Genomic DNA, 21,235 nt, shown 5'->3' with positions numbered 1-21,235 from the left:
GACGTGCCATGTTTGTTTGTGGGCAGGTGAGGTAGTCGCATAAAACTACTATGTATCCACGTAGCCCATTATGCCACAATTCAGTTATCTAGTTAGTGGAAAAGCACAGCTAGTTTACAAAAGGCTCCAGAAAACCCCAGCCATCAACCAGTCGAGCACAGGTGCGGCACGAGAACCATCGCCATTTTGGTGGAAAAGCCCTATCAAAGAGCATTAGAAGAGAACAGATTTTACACAGTAGGAAAAATAGCTTTGTCCATAATTCACAAAGGTCCAGGCTTTAAGGCCCATGATTCTATTTTGCGTTTGCCCTTTAAAAAACATACACATGATTTATTAACTTCCACAGTTGTAACAAAAATGTATGATATTCCATTTATGCCATTCATGGAATAAAAAAAAAAGACGCCAGTTCAGATAATAATGAGGAGGGTGAGGGGTGTGAGTGAGAAATGTGAAGTTTCTGAGGGTAGGGTGAGTTCTGGATTTAGCTGGTTTGGTCAAAGGGAAACAACCGTAAGACAAACTACACTATACAACTTTGTCATTTTGAGACAAGTTAAGACCAAGGTTGTGACTTGTAATGTTGACCATAAAAACATTTTTATATTTTTAATAGAAAGAGACCATACAAATTAATCAGTTTAGAACATAGTGAAATATAGTTCATATTTACTTAAGTACAGAGAAAGTACACATAGGCACTAACAAACAAGTGAATTTATCAGCTAGAAAATAAACTACATTAAACAAATGGTTTGCTTCAGAAAAATCAGCTGTGGGTGTCATAACAAATACAAACTCTTTCAGTAATTAACTTTATTCCATCAGTTCCAAGTTCTACACAATATACTGACAAATACAATGTCAGATGTCTGAATCTTTTAACAGGACCTCTCATTCTTTCTTTGTTCTGGTGCAAAGGGAACAACGTGTTCCCTTTCCATGGGGGGAGGATATCTGACAAGATGCATACCTCAAAACAACTCACCAACACACAAACTGCACTGACTATATGATCTTTATTCATAATAAACCATTAAAAGTGTGCGGGGAAAGGTTTAATAGCGTAAATGATGCGCATGTTTTCCTGTCCCGTCAATTTAAAGTGCGTTTTAACAACTCTAATATCAATTTAATGAAACTATCCTGCTCCAAGCCAAACTTTTATTAGAAATAAACCGCTGAAAGTTGTAAACAACTGTCAATTAAGTTTTAACAATACATTAATTAATGCATCCAATGCATCCATTGCCGTTGTGTTAACATGAAACGTATAGAAGATTTCAAATCAAAGATATAACAGCCAATTAAACAGCTCAAACCTAATAGCACAACTACACATGTAGTGCACACGTATCGATACGCACTTAATGGCATCAGTTACTGTAAATGAACGCTTAGAAATGATAAAACCATCAAGTAAACTCAAGTTTGGTCAAGCACGCACGCTTATTTATTTATTTTCTTTCAAATATTTGCCTCACCTGAAGTCGCGTGCACATTTTAATCGTTAAACCTCCAACGACATAATGCAACATTTTAAGACAACGTCTCAAATTGTTCCACTCCTTGCAACATGTAACATTATGAGAGATGCGAGCCGAAACATCGATCATTTACGATCTAAAACATTTATCTAAATAACATTCATCCTCCCCACACTGGGCCGTGCCAGTTCAGTTTGCTTTCGCAACATTCATTTACAAGCGATATCAAAAACTCGACAGTGCGTGCTTCTGTTGGAAAACTGTTGACTCACCTTAACACTGCTGACGATGAAATTTTTCTGTGTCTTATATTTTCCTTTGAACGATTTTTTTAATCAGTACCCAGTATAGGCACGGTGCCTCCGGTGTTGTTAAGCGTGATCTCAAGGACGCGCTCAAAGCTGCGCGCGCACCCGTGGAGCTGAGGGATCTACGGGATGAACGAGGTCTCATACGTAACATCTCCTGATAAATGTAAAGGATTTGAGGGGATTACCATGTGTTTCATGTTTAAGTTAGTGTCTCGACTCACGAGAAGCAACTAAGCTCTCATTTATTAAAGCATCACTTCAATTACAATTCCTCATTGCGACACTATAAGCAGATGCTTTAAGTGCTGGTGAAGAAGAAATATCAAATTAAGTATGTCAGTGTCACGGAAGTCATGAAACTGTTGCAGCGCTTTAGGTAAGAAAAGGCCAGCTTGCACAGTGTCATGTGTGGTATGTGACGTGAAGAGGATATATGTTTGACATTGGATGGGGTAAAAATAGCCGCCAGCCTTTCATTGGCTATCAGGCTTGAGTCTGTCTGTCTATCTATCTCTCTCTCTCTCTCTCTCTCTCTCTCTCTCTCTCTCTCTCTCTCTCTCTCTCTGTCTGTCTGTCTTATTGTCTGTCTGTCTGTCTATTTTAGCACTTTGCACTTTTTTATCCTCTGATGAAGGCTGAAATAGCCAAAAGGTCAGGTATCTTTTTTAAGATAATTTTATTTACAAAACCAAGTATTATATATAGGTGAAACAAAACATCTTTAATATTCCCTTGTCATAGGAATAATGTTAGGGACTTTTATTTTGAAAAGGGAGATATATATATATATATATATATATATATATATATATATATATATATATATATATATATCTCCCCGGTCTGAGTATTTCACAATCTGCTCAGTTACTGGGATTTTCACACACAACCATTTCTAGGGTTTACAAAGAATGGTGTGAAAAGGGAAAAACATCCAGTATGCGGCAGTCCTGTGGGCTGAAAATGCCTTGTTGATGCTAGAGGTCAGAGGAGAATGGGCCGACTGATTCAAGCTGATAGAAGAGCAACTTTGCCTGAAATAACCACTCGTTACAACCGAGGTATGCAGCAAAGCATTTGTGAAGCCACAACATGCACAACCTTGAGGCGGATGGGCTACAACAGCAGAAGACCCCACCAGGTACCACTCATCTCCACTACAAATAGGAAAAAGAGGCTACAATTTGCAAGAGCTCACCAAAATTGGACAGTTGAAGACTGGAAAAATGTTGCCTGGTCTGATGAGTCTCGATTTCTGTTGAGACATTCAGATGGTAGAGTCAGAATTTGGCGTAAACAGAATGAGAACATGGATCCATCATGCCTTGTTACCACTGTGCAGGCTGGTGGTGGTGGTGGTGTAATGGTTTGGGGGATGTTTTCTTGGCACACTTTATGCCCCTTAGTGCCAATTGGGCATCGTTTAAATGCCACGGCCTACCTGAGCATTGTTTCTGACCATGTCCATCCCTTTATGGCCACCATGTACCCATCCTCTGATGGCTACTTCCAGCAGGATAATGCACCATGTCACAAAGCTCGAATCATTTCAAATTGGTTTCTTGAACATGACAATGAGTTCACTGTACTAAAATGGCCCCCACAGTCACCAGATCTCAACCCAATATAGCATCTTTGGGATGTGGTGGAACGGGAGCTTCGTGCCCTGGATGTGCATCCCACAAATCTCCATCAACTGCAAGATGCTATCCTATCAATATGGGCCAACATTTCTAAAGAATGCTTTCAGCACCTTGTTGAATCAATGCCACGTAGAATTAAGGCAGTTCTGAAGGCGAAAGGGGGTCAAACACAGTATTAGTATGGTGTTCCTAATAATCCTTTAGGTGATTGTACATACACACACACACACACACATCATTATTACATAACACTAACTGTAAGAACTACATTGTTTTGGCAGAACTATTGTATTTATGATCAATGTTAGTATTATTATAATTATATTAAATATTGTATATTAGTGGAATATAAGACACTTTTATTGCAGTTGAAGATTCTAAGTGGATATTGTTTTTCACTACAAATGCCAGTTTGTTTTTTAGAAACCATAATTACATCTACAAATGAAGAGTATGGTTTTACCTGAGATTAACATAATACAACAGTTAAACTCTGTATATTATACAAGAACTGTACATTTTCATAAAGGCAACAAAGGAGAATTTAACAAGCGCTTTAAAGCCTGGACTCCCATGAATTAAGGGCAGTGGTGTATAGAAACAAAGTACAAATACTCCAGTGCTGGAACAGGGCTAAAACAAAGTGTGGATTCAGGTCTGACTATGCGAGACTGTAGTTTGAAGTAATCACTTTTCTTTGCATGATACAGTGACTGCATTTATAGGACAGCCTGTATCGGCATTAGCTAGCTAACCAGCTTTATCAATAGCTGTTTTTTCTGTATAACACTAATGAATGGGTCTTTTTGCATTATCTTGAACATTGTCTAGCATTCATTTAATGTGTTATTGTAGTTTACCTTGCTTAATAATTACAGATTAACATTGATATTAACCTGACTTTTAGCATAAACAGATAAATTATTTGAAAGTTACAAAGCAATGTAGCTTGCAATTCGTAGCAGGCAAGATCAAGTTAGCTAAAATGACATCAATTCTTATGGCACTGTATTTCACATGCTTTGCAGTTATGTAAACTACCTGTCCAATTAGAAGAACGCCAATTCAGGGGCGGTTTTGATCCCCAAAACTGAACAAAGGTCCATCCAGGAATCAAATGCCCTGCAATGTTCAATCCAGTTTTCGCTCGACCACGATTAGCCAGACGGGAATTAGTCGCTAAACTTTTTTTTTGTTTGATTGTTTTTGTTTATTTTTTGTTTTTGGCTTACTCTGAGTTGTGCTGGGAGCCGGACGTTTGCTGGATTCAATCTCTAAGTTAACGTTACCTAGTGTTGCAGACTGTCTGTTTACGCTGTTGAATAGCGGAAGCACTGAGGTAAGGCTCTCATAAACGTCACATCCTTTGGATTTTCACGGCAAAAGCGACCCGCTCCCTTCGCATGAAAATCTGTCTACAGGCTTTAAATAGGCAACCTAGGAAGTTCGGGAATGGCTAATTTTTTAAGTTGTATTACGAGCCATCACACTTTGGCAAAAAAGGCAAATATTACATGAAAAAAGTTACACATTGCACCTTTAAACAAGATATGATGTGTACAAATAATTACCAGCACTTAAAAAAATTCTGCAGAACATAAAACAAAAACAGATTTTCAGAAGAGTATTGCTGTTATGTAGGTCAATTCAATGTAAGTGAATAGTGGCCAGACCTTTAAAGCTCCAAAAAGCACATAAATGTAAGATAAGAGTAATCTATAAGACTCCAGTGGTTTCATCAATGTCTTCTGAAGGGATCCAATTGGTTTTTGGGTGAAAATAGACCAAAAACTTTTTGTAGCTTGAAATGTCTGGCCACCATTTGCTTGCAATGAATTAACTTCTAGAGCTGAAATATTCTTCTAAAATCTTTGTTTGCCTTCTGCAGATGAAAGAAAGTCATACACACCTGGGATGGCATGAGGGCGAGTGAATGATGAGAACCACCAATCAAATAAATTGCCATGTGTTTAATGAACTATTTTGTAATTTATGCAATGTACCTGTACTTTTGATACTTAAGTAAATTTAATATCAGTTACTTTAATAATACTTTACTCAAGTCGTTTTCTCATGAGCTACTTTAACTTTTACTTGAGTCATTTTCCCTGAAGATATCTTTACTTTTACTCAAGTATGATGAATGGATACTGATTAAGGGCGAATTATTTAAGCTAAAATGTTCTAGTTCTAACGAACTCTAATTGAAAAAGCCAATTCAATAATTAAGAACCTCATGAAAGATAAATCTGAGTGGCCCTAAAGAAAGAAATCATATTGTTGTCATTCTAATTACTATAGCTAATGATCTCACATTATTCGTTTTAACCCCAAACCCAATAGATGACAGAAAATGTAAGATATTTTACGGTTTCTTTTTTGGTCATCCGTTTTTCTTAAAGCTTCTCCTCTAAACCTTCAATAAGAATAAGATCTACATTTTGGTCCACTTTATTAGCAAACCAGTTGCCATAGTCAAGAAGCCATATGAGCACCATAAATACACACAGCCCGTACACGGACCCCAAGTGGGTTTTAGATGTCAGTTCTGTAATGTCAGGGTCAGCTCTTGGCACCTCCCCTGGTACTCAAGACACATGTAACCCTGGTGATTTTCCCCTAAAAGTTAAGCTGGAGTATTTAAGACCCTTTCAAATAATGTTTCTTGGGTACTAAGTTTATATTTCTTTACGATGTGTAAATGGGATCTGCGCCTTTAAGAGCATCGTTCTGTGGTAGAGTTTGGTTGTAATGTACATGTGCAAAACGTGGGTTTTACAAACAAGTTAGGGTTTGTCCTTTATTCATTGGAGCATAAGTTATTAAGCCCGCCTGATACCTATGTAATGTATGTATGATTGGGTCTTGGAAGTTGGGAAGGGAAAAAAAGAGAGGAGAAAGGAGAGAGGATGGATGGATGAAGGTGTGTGTTGAAACGCGCCGTGCTGAATGTGTGAGAGAATAGTGATTAAACCGACCAGGATTGGTTGATTTATTTCTGATTATTATATTCTGTGGGTTGTCATACCATTCTAAAAGTACATTAATCATAGAGATTGTGTATTTCTAAAATATTCCAACTACATTTATGTGACATCACTCTAGAATAGACAGGTAATTGTAGTTTACTGTTTATTTATCATCTTTCTAGTTTCATTTTTTCCTATTTCATTTAAATTCATATTTGTTTTTTAATAAACACTGTAATTGTTTACTTGATGTGATTTCATTAATTTTACTAATTGGTTTGGTTGAAGATTAACCTGAATATTTCCATTGGGTTAATTCACATTCACTTTAAATGCATGGTTCTAGTTCAGGAGAGGAAATTGGGTATTGTGTTAAAGGGTGTTAAGAGAGTTCCCTTATAATTAGTCGAGAGACTACAAAGTTTGAACCCGAGTACCCGCCCTAAGAGCTCAGGTACGTCATTCCTGAGAGGGTAGAGGGTGCTACATAAAGTGGTGGCCCATACGGGGATTTTTCTTTTTCTTTCACCCTAATTTAATAGATAACCCAGAAACTCCCTTATTATATTAACATAGTTCTGTTCTAACCCTTATTGAAGTGATGGATTTGAGTGGAAACCCTGAGCTTCGAGCAGAACTGACCTCATGGTGCAAAGATGCTGTGGTGGATGAAACGCATGCCATTTTGCTGGTAGGGGTTCCTGCTGAAGCTGATGTGGCCTATATTGAGGATGTAGCTCAAACAGTGAAAGCTTGGGGAAGGGTACGTGTAAGAGCTACCAAAGTTGGTGTTAGCCCAGATACTTTAAAAGTCTTATGTGAGTGTCTGGAAGCTGTTAACCCATTGACCGTCCCACCAGTATTGCTGCCTGATGAGGGGGAAGATCCCTGGAGGGTGGTAATAGTTCAGAAGTGTGACACATCTCCTGCAAAGTTTGCAGAAAAGCTGGCAATGTTCCTCGCGAACGAAGGGAAGTCCATGCAGGATTTGCAATCCTTAGTTGCTCCTTCCAGTCTCAGTGCTGGTTCTCCTGAGTCGATAATTCGGGCTGTGGGGGACCTGTTGGACAAAACGGGCAGACAAACCACTGATAGTAGTGCATATAGACGATTACGTACTTTTTCTGGTTCTGTTCCAACACCGTCAGGAGAGGAAAATATGGAGAACTGGATGGACCAAGCTCGCATGATGATCACAGAGTGCGAGTGTTCTGAGAAAGAGAAGAGAAGAAGAATTGTGGAGAGCTTAAAGGGACCTGCTCTTGATATTGTCAAAGCCGTGAGATTTTCTAGTCCTGAAGCTGATGCTCTACAGTATCTAGAAGCTTTAGAAAGTACTTTCGGAACCTCTGAATCAGGTGAAGATTTATACTTTGCTTTCCGTCTTCTCCGCCAGTGTCCTGGTGAAGCACTGTCTGATTTCCTCCGCAGAGTAGAGAAATCATTAACCAAAGTGGTACAAAGAGGTGGACTGTCCCCACAGATGGTGGTAGAGTGAGAGTAGAGCAATTGATTAGAGGAGCAGTTGAATCAGACCTGATGCTTCTACAGTTAAGGCTGCGAGAGAGAAAAACGCAACCACCTACCTTCTTAGCTCTGTTAAATGAGATCAGAGAAGCAGAAGATGGTGAAGCCGCCAGACAGAAAATCAGAACTACAGTAAAGAGAGTCCATAGTCAGGAACAAAAACTCAGCTTTGCTGTTGTAAGCGAGTTAAGAGCAGAAATCCAAGCCTTAAAAACCAGATTAGGGGATGAATCTCCCAAAATTTCCAATGCTCCCTGGATGCTGGAGTCAAAATCTAAGCCCACTAAGAAAAGTGTGGAGACACCACAAGGTGAAGTCGAAGCTCTGAAACAACAAATACAACAGTTGCAGCAGCAGATAGGAGTAATGAAGGTAGGCTATGGTTTGCCAGTAGACCAAGCTCAACAACAGCAACCCAAACCCGTTTCTGCTCAGTCAAGGACCAGATCTTCCACCGATAGGGACGATTTCTTCTGTTACCGGTGTGGGGAAGATGGGCACATCGCCACAATATGTAAAGCTCATGAGAATCTTACTTTGGTTATTCAGAAACTGGTCCGTTCACTAAGGAAGGCGAAGAGTGGAAGGAATGATGCCTCAGGAGACAGTTCTAAGGCTGGGACTCATGATTGTTATTCTGCAAGAAGTCATGTTGATGTTGCAGGAGCAAACTGTCTTCCAAAAGGACTGGTGGGTCCCTCCTCCACTGTTTCAGTGACGATAAATGGACATCCGTGCAAAGCGCTGCTAGACAGTGGGTCTCAGGTAACAATTGTTTTTGACTCCTGGTACTCCAAATACCTATCTGAGGTGCCGTTACAGCCTCTTCATGGACTCTCTATTTGGGGATTGAGCTCCTCAAGCTACCCGTACAAGGGGTACATAGTGATTGATGCCTTGTTTCCTGCTTCTTTTACTGGAGTGGAAGAGTCGATCTCCATTCTAGCATTAGTTTGTCCTGAGCCCCAAGGGTTTCAGCAAGTCCCTGTGATAACTGGGACGAATTCCAGTTTTTTTGGAAGATTAGCTGCATTGAGTGGAGACCATAATACTGATGTGTTGCATGCCTTAAGGATCCAGTCCAACTACTCTGATGTTTGCTTAACCGAAAAGCCAGAGGCAAGGGTCAAATGGGTGGGGCCGCGTGCTCTTATTGTTCCTCCGAGAGGTGAGGTATATGCAAATTGTAAGATGGAGTATGAAAAACCGTTGAAGAAGGACATTTTTGTAGTTGAAGCTACGGCTGATGACCAATTACCTGCGGGACTATTCATTCCCCCTGTAGTGCTGCCTTTCTCAGCTATAAACATGGACACTTTTCAGCTGCCTGTGCATAACGAAACATCCAAAGAGGTTGCTGTACCTCCTGGCACTGTCCTTGCTCACATGTTTCCAACAGATACTGTCACCGAGACTTGCAGGGAGAGAAGCATATCAAAGAAGATCGACCCAGACTTGTTTAACTTTGGCACGTCTGTCATTCCTGTTGAATGGGAAAAAAGGTTACGGCAAAAGCTGTCTGAAAGGATCAATGTGTTCTCGCTTGAGGAGTGGGACGTTGGATTGGCAAAGGGTGTGAAACATCACATTCAATTAAATGACCCCAGACCATTCAGAGAGAGATCCCGTCATATAACTCCTGCCGACATTGATGATGTGCGTCGACACATAAAGGACCTGCTGGTAACGGGCATAATAAAAGAGTCTCGAAGTCCTTACGCATCCCCCATTGTGATTGCTAGAAAGAAAAATGGAAATGTGAGGATGTGCATTGACTATCGAACACTTAACAGTCGAACTATTCCTGACCAGTATACCACCCCGAGAATAGATGATGTGTTGGATTGCTTGTCTGGTAGCAGATGGTTTACAGTATTAGACTTGCGAAGTGGTTACTATCAGGTCGAGATGGCAGAGGAGAGCAAGGACAAAACTGCATTCATATGTCCATTAGGGTTTTATCAGTTTGAGCGCATGCCACAGAGAGTTACTGGAGCTCCTGCCACGTTCCAGCGGCTCATGGAAAAGGTAGTAGGAGACATGCATTTACTACAGGTTATTGTTTACCTGGATGATTTAATTGTGTTCGGTCGTACGCTGGAAGAACACGAAGAGAGACTCTTCAAAGTGCTTGACCGCCTTGAGGAGTTTGGGTTAAAAGTGTCCATCGACAAATGCCAGTTTTGTCAAAAGGAAGTCAAGTACGTGGGACATATTGTTTCTGATTCTGGAATTGCCCTAGACCCAGAGAAGGTGGAAGCAGTCACGCGCTGGAAAATGCCGACTGAACTCAAGTCCTTGCGGTCTTTCTTAGGATTTTGCGGGTTTTACCGGTGCTTTATTAAAAATTATTCCGCTATTGTGAGACCACTGACAGACCTCACCAAGGGTTATCCACCAGTGAAAGGGAAAAGAGACACTGCCTCAACAGGGAAGTATTTCAAGGAGTCTGAACCCTTTGGTGAACGCTGGAATCAAGCATGTACGGAGGCATTTAGGAAGATTGTTCACTGCCTTACTAATGCTCCAGTCTTGGCTTTTGCGGATTCTACTAAGCCCTATGTGCTTCATGTTGACGCCAGTTTGAATGGTTTGGGTGCAGTCCTGAATCAAGAATACCCAGAGGGGTTGCGTCCAGTGGCTTATGCAAGCCGAAAGTTGAGTTCTACTGAGCAGCGTTATCCGACACACCAACTGGAGTTCCTGGCTCTCAAGTGGGCAGTAGTTGATAAGTTCCACGACTACTTATATGGCGTCAAGTTTGTTGTGAGAACTGATAATAATCCACTCACCTACATCTTGACGAGTGCCAAATTGAATGCCACTGGACATCGATGCCAGGAAAACAAAATGTGGATGCGGATGTACTGTCTCGAAATCCTTCCAGCAAGGAGTCTGATGAGTGGGCAGAGATACCACAAACAGCAGTAAAGGCTGTATGTTATCTAACCAGTTCGTCCCTAGGTGATAGGTCTTATTCAAGGTTGATAGACCAACTCTGTGTCTCTCCCCAAAGTATCCCAACGATGTATGCTTGTCCTGCCCAGCTTGTAACTGGTCAAATGGAGTGGTGGACTAACAAAGATCTAAGGTCAGCTCAGGAGCAAGACCCTGTCATTGCTCCTGTAAAAAAAGAAGTGGCTTCAAACAAAGTGCTTACTATGCCCAAAAGTTCAAATCCAGCTGTGGCACTGTTACAACGACAAAGCCAAAAATTAACCATCAGAGACAATCTTCTCCATAGAGTAACAACAGACCAAGATGGAAAAGAGCGATGGCAAATGGTTTTACCTGAGAAGTTCCATCTTCAGGTAATGAAATCCTTGCATGATGATGCAGGACACTTGGGGGTGGAGCGGACAGTTGAACTGCTAAGAGATAGGTTCTACTGGCCTAAAATGAACCAGGACATTGAGCGGTATGTAAAGACTTGTGGAAGGTGTGTGGCCAGGAAAACTTTACCACAGAGGTCATCCCCGCTGAATCGCATCACTAGCATTGGGCCTTTAGACCTAGTATGTATGGATTTCCTCTCCATAGAACCTGATTCAAAAGGGATTGCAAATGTCCTGGTCATAACGGATCATTTTACACGTTAGCCTTTCCCACAAAGGATCAAAGAGCTGTGACCGTGGCCAAGGTTCTGTGTGAGAAATTTTTTGTGCACTATGGGTTGCCCGCACGAATACATTCTGATCAAGGCCGAGACTTTGAGAGCCGTCTCATTAAGGAGCTTCTGGGAATTTAATTAATTTAATTTAATTTGACCAATTGTCACACATTATACATACATTTCTGCATATACATGGTGAAATTATTTATTTTTCACATATCCCAGCTAAGCTGGGGTCAGAGTGCAGGGTCAGCCATGATACGGCGCCCCTGGAGCAGATAGGTTCAAGGGCCTTGCTCAAGGGCCCAACAGTGGTGTCTTGGTGGTGTTGGGGCTTGAACCCACAACCTTCTGATCAGTAACCCAGAGCCTTAACCGCTGAGCCACCACTGCCCCATGGGAATGTTGGGGATCAAAAAATCCCGAACTTCACCTTACCATCCGCAGGGTGACCCTCAACCTGAGCGATTCAATCGCACCCTTCTTTCAATGTTGGGTACCCTTGATCCTGCAAAGAAAGCAAAATGGAGCTAACATATTAGCCAGCTGGTACATGCTTATAATTGTACCAAGAACGAAGCGACAGGTTACTCGCCGTACTATCTCTTGTTTGGACGGGAGGCTTGTCTACCTGTGGATCTTTGCTTTGGTACTTCACCTGATGGAGATAATGAAGTAACATATCAGCAGTATGTGGAAAGAATGAGACATGAACTTCGAGAAGCTTACCAATTAGCAGAGGAGACTTCTTTGAAAAATCATCAAAGGAATAAACAACATTATGACAAGAGAGTGAAACCTCAAATGCTGGAAAAAGGAGATCGTGTTTTCATTCAAAACCTGGCTCAAACAGGAAAGCATAAATTGGAGGACAGGTGGAATTCCATGCCTTACATTGTAGTGGAGAGGTTAAGGAACTTACCTGTATATAAGCTAAGACAGGAGACAGGAACTGGACGAGTGAGGACTCTCCACAGAGATCACCTGTTGCCGATTGGAGACAGTGTGAGAATTCCTGCTCCGAGTGGTGGAGAAGACATAAGACCTCCAGTAACTAGAGCCCAATCTGTAACGAAAAAACAATTAAGAGGAAAAGTATGAACACCACAGAGTGGAAACGTCTTCAGAGAGCGATGATGATATTTGCTACCATGTGCCAGACCGAGGTGGAATGCAAATCACGCCACTGCACACCTTATTGCCTGAACTTGCTGGTGAGGAAGTTGTGCACAGTGCTGATGGAAGTAGAACTCTGAAAGACAATGTGACTGAAGAAAGTCTGGAAGAGAATATGAGAGAGAGTTCCTATTCAAACCCTGAAATGGAAGTGGAGGAGTTACCAAAAGAGAAAGTTCAGGTCAGCAACATTCCAACCGTGGAGATAGCATCTACTGATAGTCGTTCAAAGAGAACCGTGAAACCGGTCATGAAGCTCAGTTACGATAGTCTCGGCAAGCCTTCAGATAGACCTTTATCTATGGTGTACAAGGGTATGGTCATCCATCTTGGAAACTCTCCGGTGAAGGAAAACGATTGTAACACCTTGTGGTGTCATCCACTGGCCCAGTGTTCTAAGTGTAGCAAAGTAAACTCTAATTCAGCTATAATGGCCACATTACAGATTTGAGTTTGACTTTCTCTGTAATCTCATAGGGACATGAGAATTTTAGAGGGAGGAGAGTGTAACCCTGGTGATTTTCCCCTAAAAGTTAAGCTGGAGTATTTAAGACCCTTTCAAATAATGTTTCTTGGGTACTAAGTTTATATTTCTTTACGATGTGTAAATGGGATCTGCGCCTTTAAGAGCATCGTTCTGTGGTAGAGTTTGGTTGTAATGTACATGTGCAAAACGTGGGTTTTACAAACAAGTTAGGGTTTGCCCTTTATTCATTGGAGCATAAGTTATTAAGCCCGCCTGATACCTATGTAATGTATGTATGATTGGGTCTTGGAAGTTGGGAAGGGAAAAAAAGAGAGGAGAAAGGAGAGAGGATGGATGGATGAAGGTGTGTGTTGAAACGCGCCGTGCTGAATGTGTGAGAGAATAGTGATTAATCCGACCAGGATTGGTTGATTTATTTCTGATTATTATATTCAGCAGAGATTTTGTTTAACCAAGGGTTCGCTGGCTGTAAGTTATCTTTTAGTTTGTATACACTTGTGTGAGTTCCATACGAGTTAGTGCTAACTACAAACGAAGTAGTAACTTGAGTATCTAAATAATAAAGCAGACTTTATCAACGTGAATAACGGTGATAAGGAGGAGCTGCACGACTGCACATCCAGGTAGCGCCCTGAATCGCCGAGGGGTTCAGGGTTCCCCTGGCAACGAGGGATCGTAAAGAGTCCAGGACGCGCATATCAGGGACGAAGTGAGTGATCGGAGTTTCCTAACACGGGAGGACTCATTACTTACGGATTGAAGGTATCCCATTTAATGTTTATTTGGCTCTTCGGAGTGAAGCGGCCAATTATCTCTTTATTTTGTGGCCACAACGCACGCGAGCAACGATACAGGCCTGCAATGAGGGGTGAGCGTGTGTGTGTGTGTGGGCCCACGTCAGTTAATGTGTTTATATTTTCATTTATAACTGCCATAGCATTTATTGTTATTTATTTTCTGTAAAGGGCAGTTCATATATATGTAAATAGATTGGATGGTGCATTTAAAAAAGTGTTAAAACCATATTGAGAGGCATTTTATTTATCATAAGTTATACTTAATTGTTAATATTCATATTCATCTGTGGGTTGTCAATGTCATACCATTCTAAAAGTACATTAATCATAGAGATTGTGTATTTCTAAAATATTCCAACTACATTTATGTGACATCACTCTAGAATAGACAGGTAATTGTAGTTTACTGTTTATTTATCATCTTTCTAGTTTCATTTTTTCCTATTTCATTTAAATTCATATTTGTTTTTTAATAAACACTGTAATTGTTTACTTGATGTGATTTCATTAATTTTACTAATTGGTTTGGTTGAAGATTAACCTGAATATTTCCATTGGGTTAATTCACATTCACTTTAAATGCATGGTTCTAGTTCAGGAGAGGAAATTAGGTATTGTGTTAAAGGGTGTTAAGAGAGTTCCCTTATAATTAGTCGAGAGACTACAAAGTTTGAACCCGAGTACCCGCCCTAAGAGCTCAGGTACGTCATTCCTGAGAGGGTAGAGGGTGCTACACACACAAACCATAGTTGCTCAAAAGTGTTCATCAGATGTGTATGTATCCTCAGACCAAGTGAAGAAATCCCTAACTAGAGTACTCGGAACAAAAAGCACAAATTCCCTTGAAAGAGTGAAGTACGCACTGCCCACAAACATTTCTATGTTGTGAGAATGTGGGAATTTTTCAGGGCATAGTGGAAACTCCAGCACCTCTTCTTTCCTCCAGGTCATTTGCTCTCCACCATGTTCATGCCTTTAAGTGCCTTTAGATCTGACACCAGTTCTGCATTTGTTCGCAGTGGAAAATCCTGACCGCACAGGTTGATGACATATTTCCACTTGACCTCAGACTCTAGAATATCAGACAGGCGTGAGATGCCTGCATACTGCACCCTCTTATACTGCCAGAACTTTTATAGCCATATGAAGTCATCTGAAGACTTCAGGTCATAATGTATGCAATATATATTATGAGGCATATAGATGGCCCTTAACAATCTCTCCACAAGAGACGCATCCTTATGAACAACCAAAGAGTAAGCAATGGGAAATTCAAGCTCCACCTCACATCTCTGTATTACATCATAGAGGAAATAGAGGAAAAAGTATTTTTTTCTAGTACTTGCTGCAATCCAGTGGAATAAAGTAAGACTTTTTGCTTGAAAATTGAGGACACAGAACTGAAATGGGATGCTTTTAAACTTCATGCATTGAAAAAAGATACAAAAATGTTTTATCATAAAATTGTAAACATGTACAATGTTATTCATTAATTATTGCAATAATGTCTTAAAATTTAGGGGGTTTTCTGTAAAATAAGACACTTTTTATTAAATTATTCTGATGTTACATCAAATACTCTCTTGTAGCTAGGCTACTTACTAGGCTATATGCTAAAGTCAACATTGACTCAATCATGCCTGTTAGCTAAAGTTAGGCATCTCTGTTGCCCACGGACCACGTCGACCAAAGGTAACAAAAAGCACAATCATAAAACCGTTATCTACAAACCTTAAATCTACGAGCAAAGACATGTCCATTAACTAATACTATAAAATTACATTAGAAGTATCACGCTAATTTATCCCAGCTGAATTTAATGTTACCTCTCGGTGGTACAGTTGATCACTGAACCGTGGCCTATGGACAACTGGCTAGATATGCCGCCTTCCAGGTGTTTAAAATTATCTCATAATTACGAGATCTTTTCTCAAAATTACGAGATCTTTTATCAAAATTACGAGATCTTTTCTCAATATTACGAGATAAGGTGTCTACATTTTATTTTCTATGGTGAATGTATTACGCTTCCGTACAAAAATCCTTTAGAAAAGAACCAAAGATTTTTAATGTCATTGACATCAGTGCGATTGGTCTTGAGGTACTGTATCAAGTTTAAATGCACAAAAGCTATGAAACAGGATATTTTCAGCTTAAATTTGTATTTTGTTTCTCACACAAAGCTATCTTATGTCTTCAGAAAACTTGGAATATAGTACACATCTCGTGTGGACTATTTTTGTTATGCATTTCACTGGCATTTTTGGAGCCTGACAGTATAAATCACCATGAATATGGCTGAATTGGATACTTTACAGAACTGGATACTTTACAGAAAGCATGACTGATAAGACAATCTCAATGTCAGTGTTTATTTGATCGGGTTGGGCTCTTGAAAATCCAAAACTTAAATTCATTCTCACGAAACCGGTCAAGAAATGGTCCTGTTTCACTAAATAAGAAACAAATTTGAAACTATATTTTGCAAATAGAAACTGACACCTATATTTTGAGCCATTAAGAGTTTTTACAATGTGACATTATTTTAATTAAAGAGCACATTTCACCCCCAAATTCTCAAAATTGCATGTCTAAAAAATAAAGACAAAAATAAGATGGGCATTATGATATTCTCAGTGATATTTCAATTGTAATGTATGTTTATTCTATACATCATAGTAGGACTCCCTTGGTACTGTCTTTCATTTTTACTTAAATTCAGAAAAAAATACTGTTACATTAATGAGAATCATCACTTCAAAGATTGGAAAAGTAAATTAAAACTTTAAAAATAAAAGTAATGAGAATTAGGGGTTAAAATGTACTTAAGTGTCTGAAAATAATGGTCACAATGCAAAATAAGTCTTATTTGTTTTAAATGTAAGCTTATTTTTCTTAGTCTTGATTTATAGTCAGGTATGGATAACATCTGGATAACAGCTAAAGTCTGGAAACAATTTGTCTATATTACTGTATTGCAAGGTATTTTAAATGAGTGAAGTTTTTCCTCGCTAAACTCAGTTTTGTCAGTAGGGGGCACTCTAAGCTTTACACTGGACTGGGCATCAGTAGCTGATGCTGATATAGTGGAAATTGTATTTAGTAAGTGATTAGTGAGTTCAAGTGTACACACTATGGAGATCGCACCTGATCTTACCTTTATTTTTTCAATTTACACATCACATTCTCCGCAAAAATAAGTAAATACGTAAAATAAACAAAAATAAAGTAGGGGAGTAGGAGCTTTTTACATTACAAAACCAATCCTTCAACAAAGAATACACATATTTTGCTTTGGGACTTTTCATCCCACTCACTGTCTCTAAATACATTGAAAATTCCTCTTTAAAAGCAAGTAATTGGGGAGGAATTTTGAAAAATGTACATTTGTGTATGTAAAATTTCAACAAAAGCAATGAATTATTAATAACGTAAGATACATTTTTATCCTTAATTAGTAAACCGAATTTAACAATTTTCCATGAAATTGCAGTCATTTTTTGTTGCGTCCAGCTAAATTCATCCTTCCAGAATTAATACACCAAATTTCATTGGAAGAAACAAGTGTTCAGCTGTTTCTATCTCTAACTTGTATATTTGACACAGATTTGAGACCCCAACATTAAATCTTATTCTAAAAAATTATTTAGTTTGATAAATATGATTCATAATTTAAAAGTGCACCTCTTTACATTAAGGGGCAATGGGAAATGAAAAGAAATTGGTTCTAATTGCACTCACATCTTTCTTCTCCAAATGTTGAAAAATGTAAGATCTCTTTACAGTACCTGGAAAACATTGTTGTAGTAAACCATCTCTCAAAAATATTTTATCTGCTAAGTTTACATTTTCTATCATGAGATCATGCAATTTAGGTTTTACCACTGAATATTTTAATTGTTCCTTAACTAATTTAATCATCGACAATGGGGTACTTTTAAAAATGTTATCAGACACTTTAGGTGAGCTACTTATATTGTATTTAACAGAAAAAATAATTGAGACTCATTATATTCCCAAAGTTATCCATAACATGTCACTTACCACATGCCTTTTTGCCACACTGTTATACATCAGTTATTCCAGATTGACATGTTATGTGGGCTAAAATTATGTTTGAAAATCTATTTCCAATATCATAGTACTTGTTGGTGAAAAGCATAAAGTTTTACAGGGAGTTTAGAAATTTTAAAGTCACACTGTAACAGAAAACTTATTCCACCACATTTTTTTAAATACAGCTGAAGGAACTCAAACCAGAATGAGGACTCAATATTAAAAAACGATTGTAACCATTTAAGCTTGATAACCCCATTCATAATGTCAAAGTCAATCATCTTAAGACCTCCATAATTTTTAATCATACCACTTTTACGTATATAATGACTTTTCCATATAAAATCAAAATTCAATTGATTTATTTGATCTTTTTAGCAGAAGCTGCCAGTGAGAAACCAGGATAGCCTAAATTTATGTAATTTACATGCATTACTTAAGAGGTGAGTTGGGCCACTCATCCCAGTCTCCATGGTGTAAAAACATGGTGTAACGAGGTTCAGTAATGAGGATGTGTGAGATGGGGATTCCAATCCTTTTACTTTATTGTTACTTTATTTCAGCACAGTCAACACGTTCGCTCACAGCGTAATTGTGAAGCTCTAAACAAAACTCCAACAGCTATGACACTGCAGCAGCCAACACATGAATAATGTCTGGCTGGAGGCGTTGAACATCAATCATTTTCAGTTGATCAAAGGCGTGCCTCAGGGTCTCTTCTCGCGTCCGCTCCAAAGGGATATTACCAGCAGGGAAACCTCTAAGGTCTGGGGAAGCTGGGACTTCCCCCTCCCTTGTGTCATCCTGATGTGGAACTGACACAGACAGCCCCAGCTCTGCCTCCCTAGCCAGCGAATCGCACGCTGAAATATAGACAGAATCAGCGGATATGTGAGACTAGGGCTAACCGCCACCTCTATTCTATATTTTTGCCCCTGAAATTTAATAGCCACAGGCACTAAGGGATATTCATGAACGTCCCCATGCACACACCTCGAATTACCCGATATTGCGGATGTTGCTTTGGGTTCTAGATGACCCACTGTAGGATGGCCCCGGACAAACGCGGTAGCAGGCGGACCGCCCACTGCGTTTGGGGCCAGCCCAACCCTGCAGCAGCCCGCTCGAACAGTTCAATGAAAGCTTCGGGTTCATCCTGGGGACCCATCTTGGCCAGGGTGATCTGAGGTGGTGGCCCGGGGTCGTTCCTGGATTACCACGTGGCAGCAAGCTCTGGAACACCTGCCGGACCTCCGCCTGGGCTTGTAGGAGCACCGCAAAGTTCCTCCTGTTCCACTCGAAGCTCCAGGAGGGCCTGGTGTTGAGTCTGGTGGATGCCAGCGAGGGTCTTAATGATGTCCACCAATGGCAAGGACTCCATGATGATGTACCTCCCTCAATCCAGGATTTCTGCACCAGTGTAATGAGGTAGCGGGAGACGGCCATTCCAACTTTATTTCAGCACAGTCAACATGTTTGCGCAGCGTAACAGTGAAGCTTCTAAACTAAACTCGAACATTTATGACATGGCAGCTGCCAACACATGAGCAGCTTCTCAGCTGGGCTCTCTCTCTCTCTCTGTCGACTGCCGCTGTCTCCTCTCCTTAAAAGCCCCAGTCACTCCTCACTGAAACACAAATACAGGTGGCAATCATTCACCACTCATCTACGCCGATTCACTTTCCACAGCACGGTGCTCAGCCACACACCCAAAACATTTGTCACAAAAAGTACAACAAATATTTATTTATTAACAGATTTTAAAATAAATTAAAACATGTATTACCTATAACCTCCAACGGGTCTATTTCTATAACTAATTTTCTGTCTCTCGTCCACAATATTAATTATTTTTATCCATGATGTTCCATTGTTAGACCACCTGTCTCTTTTATTGCAATAGATTCTGCTCTTGGATCGAGATATTAATACAAAACCTGTATATCATCAAAGAGAGAAGTTTTAAGGATTTCTGTTCTGAGAATACAAATAAATGGGGAAAAATTGCAAATCAAAGCAGGAGGATACTGTTATTTTTCTCATATTATTTTTTTTTTTAAAAATGATAACACTTTTCTAAACACCTGTTTGTCACTATATATTGCAAAATTTGCCTGATCCATGAGATCTTTGCATTTGGAGTCTAAATGTTGAGGCTATTTTTTATATTTTTTTAAATGTTGCAAAGTTCTTCAGAAGTGTAGGTGACAAAATGTTCAATATCAATATACTGCAAGTTATTTTTTACTATCAATCTCCACTTTCACATTCTTCTTCTTTTGTTTTCAGTAATTTACATTCCTTGAATTTTAAGTAATAAAGGACTAAAATATGTAGCTGTTTATCCCCCACACCTATCAAATAGCTTAGGAAGATATAGATTTAACTACTTGAGTCCTATGGATTACTTTTATGCTGCCTTTATGTTCTTTTTGGAGCTTCACATTTTTGGTACCATTTACCTTAATTTGTGTTCTGCAAAACAAAGTCACCCACTGTGACATGCACAGAACGGGGGCAGTAGAGGAGCTAAATTAAATAAAACAAGATTAAAATCTCGTAATAAACTCACAATAATGGTTATAATGTGTTATTATGAGGGTTCTTTGTAAATTGCTGTCATATTAAAGAAAATTAAACATAGGCACCTTTAACAGCTTGCTACAGCAGATTGGTTGAGGATTTCTGATTCAGGCAAACCAAGATAATAGTCTAATCACTATCAGAAAACTACCATGGTATTATTGACTGAATGATTACAGTATATTAATATTTCATGATACTGTACTCATAGGTACTTCAAAATACATTTACTATGACATGTCATAAACATGGGATTATCAAAGACCATGTCTGTGTCTCGTTTGGAAGGCTGCATGCTAGGTAGATGTATACCGAGTGTCCTCCTTTAAACAAGTCTCATTTAAATGAGATGGCCTTCATAGGACAAATGGAAACGGAACGTAACATGGTTGCTATGATAGCACGCCAATCTTTAACAAGCGGGAGCACTTCGAGTGAGAAGGGAACAAAGTCCCTCTGGAAGAGAATGCATGAGGTACATTTTAGGAGAGTTATAATGATGTAAAGAGAAAAGAAAATAGATTTTACAGGTGTACTTTTAGTCTAATACTTTATTTTAATTATATATTAATATAATTATACA

General features: G+C 39.4%; 1 protein-coding gene and 1 pseudogene across 3 annotated transcripts in view; both read right to left on the bottom strand.

The window, feature by feature from the left end:
• LOC127625146 (soluble lamin-associated protein of 75 kDa-like) overlaps positions 1 to 1,884 on the bottom strand; it is a 41,022-nt gene extending 39,138 nt beyond the window's left edge. For 2 of the 3 annotated variants that reach the window (XM_052100236.1, XM_052100238.1), the window contains exon 1: positions 1,763 to 1,884. The gene's annotated coding sequence lies outside the window, so the exon portion shown is untranslated. Of the gene's footprint in view, positions 1 to 1,487; positions 1,562 to 1,762 lie in introns of those variants that run through there. The other variant, XM_052100237.1, reaches the window with a different exon arrangement.
• Positions 144 to 19,515, bottom strand: LOC127624546 (beta-1,3-galactosyl-O-glycosyl-glycoprotein beta-1,6-N-acetylglucosaminyltransferase 4-like; annotated as a pseudogene).
• Positions 19,516 to 21,235: the final 1,720 nt, after the last annotated feature.

This window comes from Xyrauchen texanus, chromosome 31 (genome assembly GCF_025860055.1).
Source record: "Xyrauchen texanus isolate HMW12.3.18 chromosome 31, RBS_HiC_50CHRs, whole genome shotgun sequence".
NCBI lineage: Eukaryota > Metazoa > Chordata > Actinopteri > Cypriniformes > Catostomidae > Xyrauchen > Xyrauchen texanus.
This window is presented reverse-complemented; position numbering and strand designations above follow the sequence as displayed.